Genomic DNA, 6,812 nt, shown 5'->3' with positions numbered 1-6,812 from the left:
TGTAGATATAGATAATGAAACAATTAATCATCGGTCAGATGGATTTAATGATTCACGCAGGCCCTTAATCGGAATCTCTCAATCCGTACTAGCTAAATATTATATGTATCCATACATGCCTTCATAATCAGAGGAAGCTATCATAGATGGAATTACATCATGCAATGTGTGCATTGTTCCTGAACTTCTTTAAGAAAAGGTGCATTCTTCTACTTTGATTATGCACCCGCATATCTCATGGATCCACTTTAGTTATCTCACTAATCAATTTAATTAGGATCTAACCATCACAAATGGAATGCATGTTCAATTAGCACACCAACATAGCATGTATAGAGGTTTAGGTGGCCTTATCCCTCCTTGTTTCTGTGTGTACTATCGTGTCCCACAATCTCGCCTTTTTATCTGGGCTTTGATTTTGGCGATTAATACCTTTGATGGTGTAACGTTCTCTGATATTCATGTCAGCCCCCACACAATCTTTGTGAGTTTATTCCTTGCAAGTCTTTAGACAATGAATAATTCTTTCTGGGACGTTGATGCTCATATTTTCTTCTTATGTTCAGCTAAAAAGCCTTCCGGATTGAATTTATTAAGAAATAATTCAAGATTAGATTTGTTTCAAGTATTCAGTAGTAGGAGACGTTTTCGTCGACTACAAAGACGTCTACGGCGACTTCTTCAATTATGTTTATAGGGATGAGTGTGTGTATATATGAGCTTCCGCGTCTCTATTGTGTTAAAAAAATATTTATATGACGTGATCGGCTAAATATCAAGACGCAATGGCCGTGTACCCTTGGCTCTTCTTGACTTCGATGATGCTTAGAGAGTGTTTGTTTTCATGGATTTATTGGCTTAGGGATTTAAAAAAGTCCTTATAAATCCCATCTAAACCAAACATGAGGGACTTATAGGGACTTAAAGTGGGCATTTGGAACTTATGAAATAAGACTCTTAAAAGAAGGGACTTATAGGGACTTATAGTTGTCATATGGTTTTATAGGGACTTATAAGTCCCGGAAACTAAACAGGTAAGGACTTTTTAGGGACTTGTGACTTATAAGTTGGGATTAAAAAAAGTCCTAAAACTTATGAACTAAACAGGGCCTTAAAGCAAAAAGTCACTTAAACAATGCCCTGTTACGTGGCATGCATGCACTGGTCTGGGAGAGAACTTGGGGCCGCTAGCCGCTCGTGTGCTGCCAGCAAGGTAGCAACGCATGTGCCATGCGTCCACGCATGGAGAAACACTCTCGAACATCGTTTCTACTTGGCCAACAGAACCCAATTCCATCTACCGTAATGCCACGTTGCCTCTCTCACTCTCACGATTACATGTATGTACTAATTGTAAATTGTTCTCCTTTTCTTTAAGAAAGTAAATTGTTTTCCTTTGTGAAACTACATGCATGCAAAGCTCAAGGAGTATGGTTAATTACTTCTCTATCTTAAAGTTGCAAATTATATTTTAATAAACACGCTCCAGATGTTACTAATTACTATTTATATGAGATTATGTGAATTTTACTATATCTTGTCTTAATTTAATTAATAACCCTAAAAATACGGATTATTACGATGGACGAGGGTGTCCCATTTATCGCATGAAAAATTGATCTTCTATACAGGAAATCAGCGACAATTATTGACAAATAAGTATAGAGGGGATCGCCTTGTCAAAGTCCATTTTTGCATTGAATCTACGTTCCGGGGGATTCGTCTAATAGGATGGAGATTTTGCCAGTGTGGACTTCTTCTATCCATGAGCACCAGTGACGGATCTAGTGTGGGTGCCATGGCACCCATGACACCCCCTACAAAAATGAAAAATAATGTATATGGTATACTTAACATTAATGTCCTAATAAGTTAATACTAGTTTTGGACAATTTGTTGTATTTACAATGATGTTTAACCCAAATTATACTATTTTTAGTGTAATTTCCCCAAATTTAGCACCGTCGTATTGATGTTTCGCATCCCCAATACTATTTTCTAGGTCCGCCACTGATGAGCACCATTGTGTGGGGAAGCACCAAATTCAAAGTAATTTGAGAAGTGAATTCCAACGGATAAAGTTGAAGGCTTTCCTAAAATCTAGCTTAACAACTATAGTTAGTGACTTTGTTTTGTGACAATAATATAAGAGATTGGCAATGTATTGGAACTTCTCAAACATACATTTTATAGAGAGGAAGCCTTTTCGATTGGAGCTTGCTAGCTAAGGGATTAGGAGTTTGGGATGACTATTTAGAACCTTAGTGACCCCTTTTTTGCGGTAAACTTTCAATCTATTCATCATCAATAAGGATACTACAATGAATACCAGAAATAATAAAAATTATGTTTGGATCCGTGGACCACCTAGCGACGACTACAAGCACTGAAGCGAGCCGAAGGCACGCCGCCATCGCCCCTCCCTCACTGGAGTCGGGCAGAACTTGTTGTAATAGACAGTCGACAAGTCGTCATGCTAAGGCCTTATAGGACCAGTGCACCAGAATAGCAACCGCCGCCATTGCAGAGAAGCTTAGATTAGAAGGATCTAACTTGTAGATACATGAAAAATTACCGGATCCACGTGGATCCATCGAAGACAAATGCCGACCAAATCTATTCATCATCAATCATGATAGTACAACGAAATTACATCCGGATCCGTAGACCACCTAGCGACGACTACAAATGAGGCGAGCCGAAGACGCACCGCCATCATCGTCCCTCCCTCACTTGAGCCGGGCGGAACTATTTTTAGTAGACAGTTGGGAAGTCGTCACGCTAAGGCCCTATAGGACCAGCGCACCAGAACAGCAACCGCCGCCATTGAAGAGAAGCTTAGTTCAGAAGGATACAACATATAAACACATGAACACAGACGAACAAATACCGGATCCATGTGGATCCAGTGAAGACAAACGCCGAGCAAATCACACAAGATCCGCCGGAAACAAACCTCCACAAGCCCTCCGATGACGCTAGAGGCATCACCGGAATGGGGGCTAGGCGGGGAGAACCTTATTCCATCTTCAGAGAGCCGTTGTCGTCACGTCTCTCTGGGAAGGACATAAACCCTAAGAAAACTCAGAAAAAGTATCAAAAAACGAAGCCCTCCCGCCAGCAAAGGTCAGGATCCACCACCCTCCATGACCCTAAGGCAACAAGAGACAAGGAAGATCCGCATCAGCGCCGGTGGGAGGCACCCCTTTAATAGGAAAATTTTAGAGCAAGATGGGTCAAAACGCATTGAGAGAGTGTGTGTTAGAGTCTTTCTAGAGGAGGACAATTAGGGCTCAATAGGCTAGCCATGTCAGTTTGGAGGTGAAAGAAATCGGAGAAAAGACTAAGCATATTGTCCTTAGTTATATGCCAACATGTACAAAAAGAAGGAGGGCGCAAAACCATCCAGGCCAAGGATCACATAGTGGTATATGTCCATGAACACATCATGGATCTCAGTAGGAGAGAAGGGACATCTAGTTGAATAAACAAGGGAATATTGGTTGGTTATGGAAGAGAGGTTGATATATATACCAAACGTACTATAGTTTTCTTTTATGTTCCATGCTATATTTTGCCCTATTATGTAATATTTTGTTACTTTTTGGACTAACATGTCGACCCAATGCCAGAAAGGTCAGTCTTGTGTTTTCGTGATGTTGATTACAGGTATTTGAAAAATTCATAACAAGAAAAGAAAAATATGATGCTTCATGGAATAAGAAGGCCAAAACACCAGCCAAACATGGGTCACGGGAGCCCCTAGGGCCCCAATTGGCAAGCGCGTTTGGAATGTTATCAACAAGTAAAAGATGACAGTTCATCAAAAGTGGTGTAATCTAAGTTTTACATAACTGGAGAATGACATTCGTAACTTGGTAATCAAGTTGTTTATAATCTACGTTAACTAAATGACTGTAAGCTAGCGAATAAGTGGCATTAAAATTTGGTAGTTACTCGTTAAATTATATCAACGTGAGATCTAGTATCAAAGGTTTCGTCACAACGAAACGGGTTGTCAATCAGATTAATGCTTCGAGAAGTAAACCTTAACTAGTTTTCATAGTACTAAGAAATTTAGAGAATACGGGTTCAATTATTTTAGAGAATATTGCCGATATACTATATGAAAGTATAAAAACGACATCTCGAGAACGTCATTTTGAACACCGAGCTCAGTGGAGCTCGAAAATTTTAAATTCAAACTTTCCGGTTTCAAAAAAAATCTGAAAAACATTGTGCAAGTAAACAAGGATATTATGTGTATAAATTTTTAGGATGAAATACCTTTTTTTGCGGGAATAGGATGAAATACCTTGAAATGCGATATGTACAAAAAAACAAATTCATGGTATCATGTGTTAAAAAGCTTCATATTTGTTTTTTTTTTTTTTTGCACGGCCCTCATTTCAACGTATTTTGCCCTAAAAATCAACACACATGTGTGTTATGCCTTCATGCATATCTGTATTTTTTTTCTGGATTTTTTGAAATGTAATAACACGAATTTTGATGAAATTTGTAGTTTGAGTTTGGAGGCCGAGGTCCAAAAGCAAATTTCGCGACATCTCCCCGTACAGTAGTAGTACTATACCAAGTACAGTACTCTACCTATTTTCTCTCTGTTTTACTGCATGCTTGGGTTGGTGGGCCCGATCCCATGTGGTCGGCACAAGTGCACGGACGTCGGACGTCCACGCGCGCGTGAGAGTTCTTCCCTGGCGTCCGCACAGTAGTATACCACGTACCAACAGTGCGCGTTTTCGTCGTCTACCTTCTCAAATTCCTCTTCGCTTCCAGTTATGGGCATATGCCGACTACTACCACAAATTTAGCCCTGTCGGCGGTGCAAACATTCAGAGTCAGCACCACCAGAGCCGCCGTCTCATCTCGCCACGCACGCTCCCCGATCTTCGCCATGGAAGCCGACTCCTCGCCCTCGCCGCTGCGCGTCGTGGTCGTCCCGTGGCTCGCGTTCGGCCACCTGCTCCCGTACCTGGAGCTCTCCGAGCGGCTCGCCGAGCGGGGCCACAGCGTGAGCTACGTCTCCACGCCGCGCAACCTCGCCCGCCTCCCGCCGGTGCGCCCCGCCGCCGCGCCGCGCGTGGACCTCGTCGCCCTCCCGCTGCCGCGCGTCGACGGCCTCCCCGACGGGCCGAGTCCACCAACGACATCTCCTACGGCGAGCGTAAGTTCCACTGGAAGGCCTTCGACGGCCTCGCCGCGCCCTTCGCGGAGTTCCTGGCCGCCGCGTGCGCCGACGAGGCCACCAGGCCTCACTGGATCGTCGCCGACTGCTTCCACCACTGGGCCGCCGCCGCCGCCCTCGAGCACAAGGTTCGGTCATCCAACCAGATCCACGAAATACGGCTACCTGCTTGCTGGTTTGTCGTTCCATGCATGTCTCATATCTAGCTCCATCGATCACCAGGTGCCATTGGCGATGCTTCAGCCGACCGCTGCTTCGATCGCCGCTGCGCAACGCCCGCCGTCGGTGCACCCCGACCCCGATGCCTCTGTGGTTGAACAGCCAGGAGCCGCGGCCGCGCGCGCTGTGCCCCGTTACGAACGGGAGGGGCATGCAGCGTTTACCACTGGCCATGGCGCGTCGTCGGGTGGTATGTCCGTCGTCCAGCGCTTTATCTTGACAAAAGACGGGAGCACGGTAGCGGCCATGCGGAGCTGCATCGAGTGGGAACCCGAGACCTTCCCTCTGGCGGAGACGCTCCTCGGCAAGCCGGTCATTCCCCTCGGCCTTCTGCCTCCGTCAGCCGAGGGAGCCCGCCGTGCCGCCGCCCAAGGAGAAGAGCACGCCACCGAGCAGTGGCTGAACGCGCAACCGCCCGACTCCGTTATTTACGTCGCACTGGGAAGCGAGGTGCCGCTGCGCGTGGAGCAGGTGCACGAGATGGCGTTCGGGCTAGAGCTCGCCGGGACACGCTTCCTCTGGGCTCTGAGAAAGCCCAGCGGCGCCGCCGACGACGACAGCGCCGACATGCTCCCTCCCGGTTTCCAGGACCGCACCAGCGGCCGCGGGCTGGTGACCACGGGGTGGGTTCCCCAGATGAGCATCCTGGCGCACGCGGCCGTGGGCGGGTTCCTGACACACTGCGGACGGAACTCGCTGATCGAGAGCCTCCTGTTCGGGCACCCTCTGGTGATGCTGCCCATCTACGGCGACCAAGGGCCGAACGCGCGGCAGATGGAGGCGAAGCAGGTGGGGTTGCAGGTGGCGAGGAACGAGGACGACGGGTCGTTCGACCGCCATGGCGTCTCGACCGCCGTCCGGGCCGTCATGGTTGAGGAAGAGGCCAGGAGGGGCTTCGTGGCAGGCGCAGCAAAGATACAGGCGGTCGTAGCTGATACGGAGCTCCACGGCAGGTACATCGATGAATTTGTCGAGCACCTCAGATCTTACGCCGCAGCAAGTGCAAACTGATAGCGGCTTCAGTTCAGAAAAACATCGCCACCTCTAGCTGAGACTCTGTACTTCATGAACAAGGAAAAACGATATGTGCTTCATGTCTGACTTACTGCATTTTAATTTTTTTTATTATATCTGCATGGGAAAAAAACTTTGTATGCAGATTTGCGTTTTCTAATGCTTGATTTTAGGAATCTGGTAAGTAGAGAACACTGTACGAGCATATGGCAACTTTGAATGTTTTCAACATCAAGTTTAGTGACACGAGCATGGAAAATTGGAAACTTCCATGCTTCTGTCACGGCGGAAGATTGCCGTGCTTGTCCCTAGCTTGCCGTCCTCTCGGTCATCCAAAGACGAAGGCATAATCGAATACAGGTTCCTACAC

The 6,812-nt window shown here is 46.4% G+C and overlaps 1 pseudogene; it reads left to right on the top strand.

Annotated features, from left to right (window-relative positions):
• Positions 1 to 4,794: 4,794 nt before the first annotated feature.
• On the top strand, positions 4,795 to 6,546 carry LOC123105575 (UDP-glycosyltransferase 91C1-like; annotated as a pseudogene).
• Positions 6,547 to 6,812: the final 266 nt, after the last annotated feature.

The sequence above is a fragment of the Triticum aestivum genome, chromosome 5A (assembly GCF_018294505.1).
Source record: "Triticum aestivum cultivar Chinese Spring chromosome 5A, IWGSC CS RefSeq v2.1, whole genome shotgun sequence".
Classification (NCBI taxonomy): domain Eukaryota; kingdom Viridiplantae; phylum Streptophyta; class Magnoliopsida; order Poales; family Poaceae; genus Triticum; species Triticum aestivum.
Note: the sequence above shows the minus strand (reverse complement) of the source record. Positions and strands in the feature narration are given on the sequence as shown.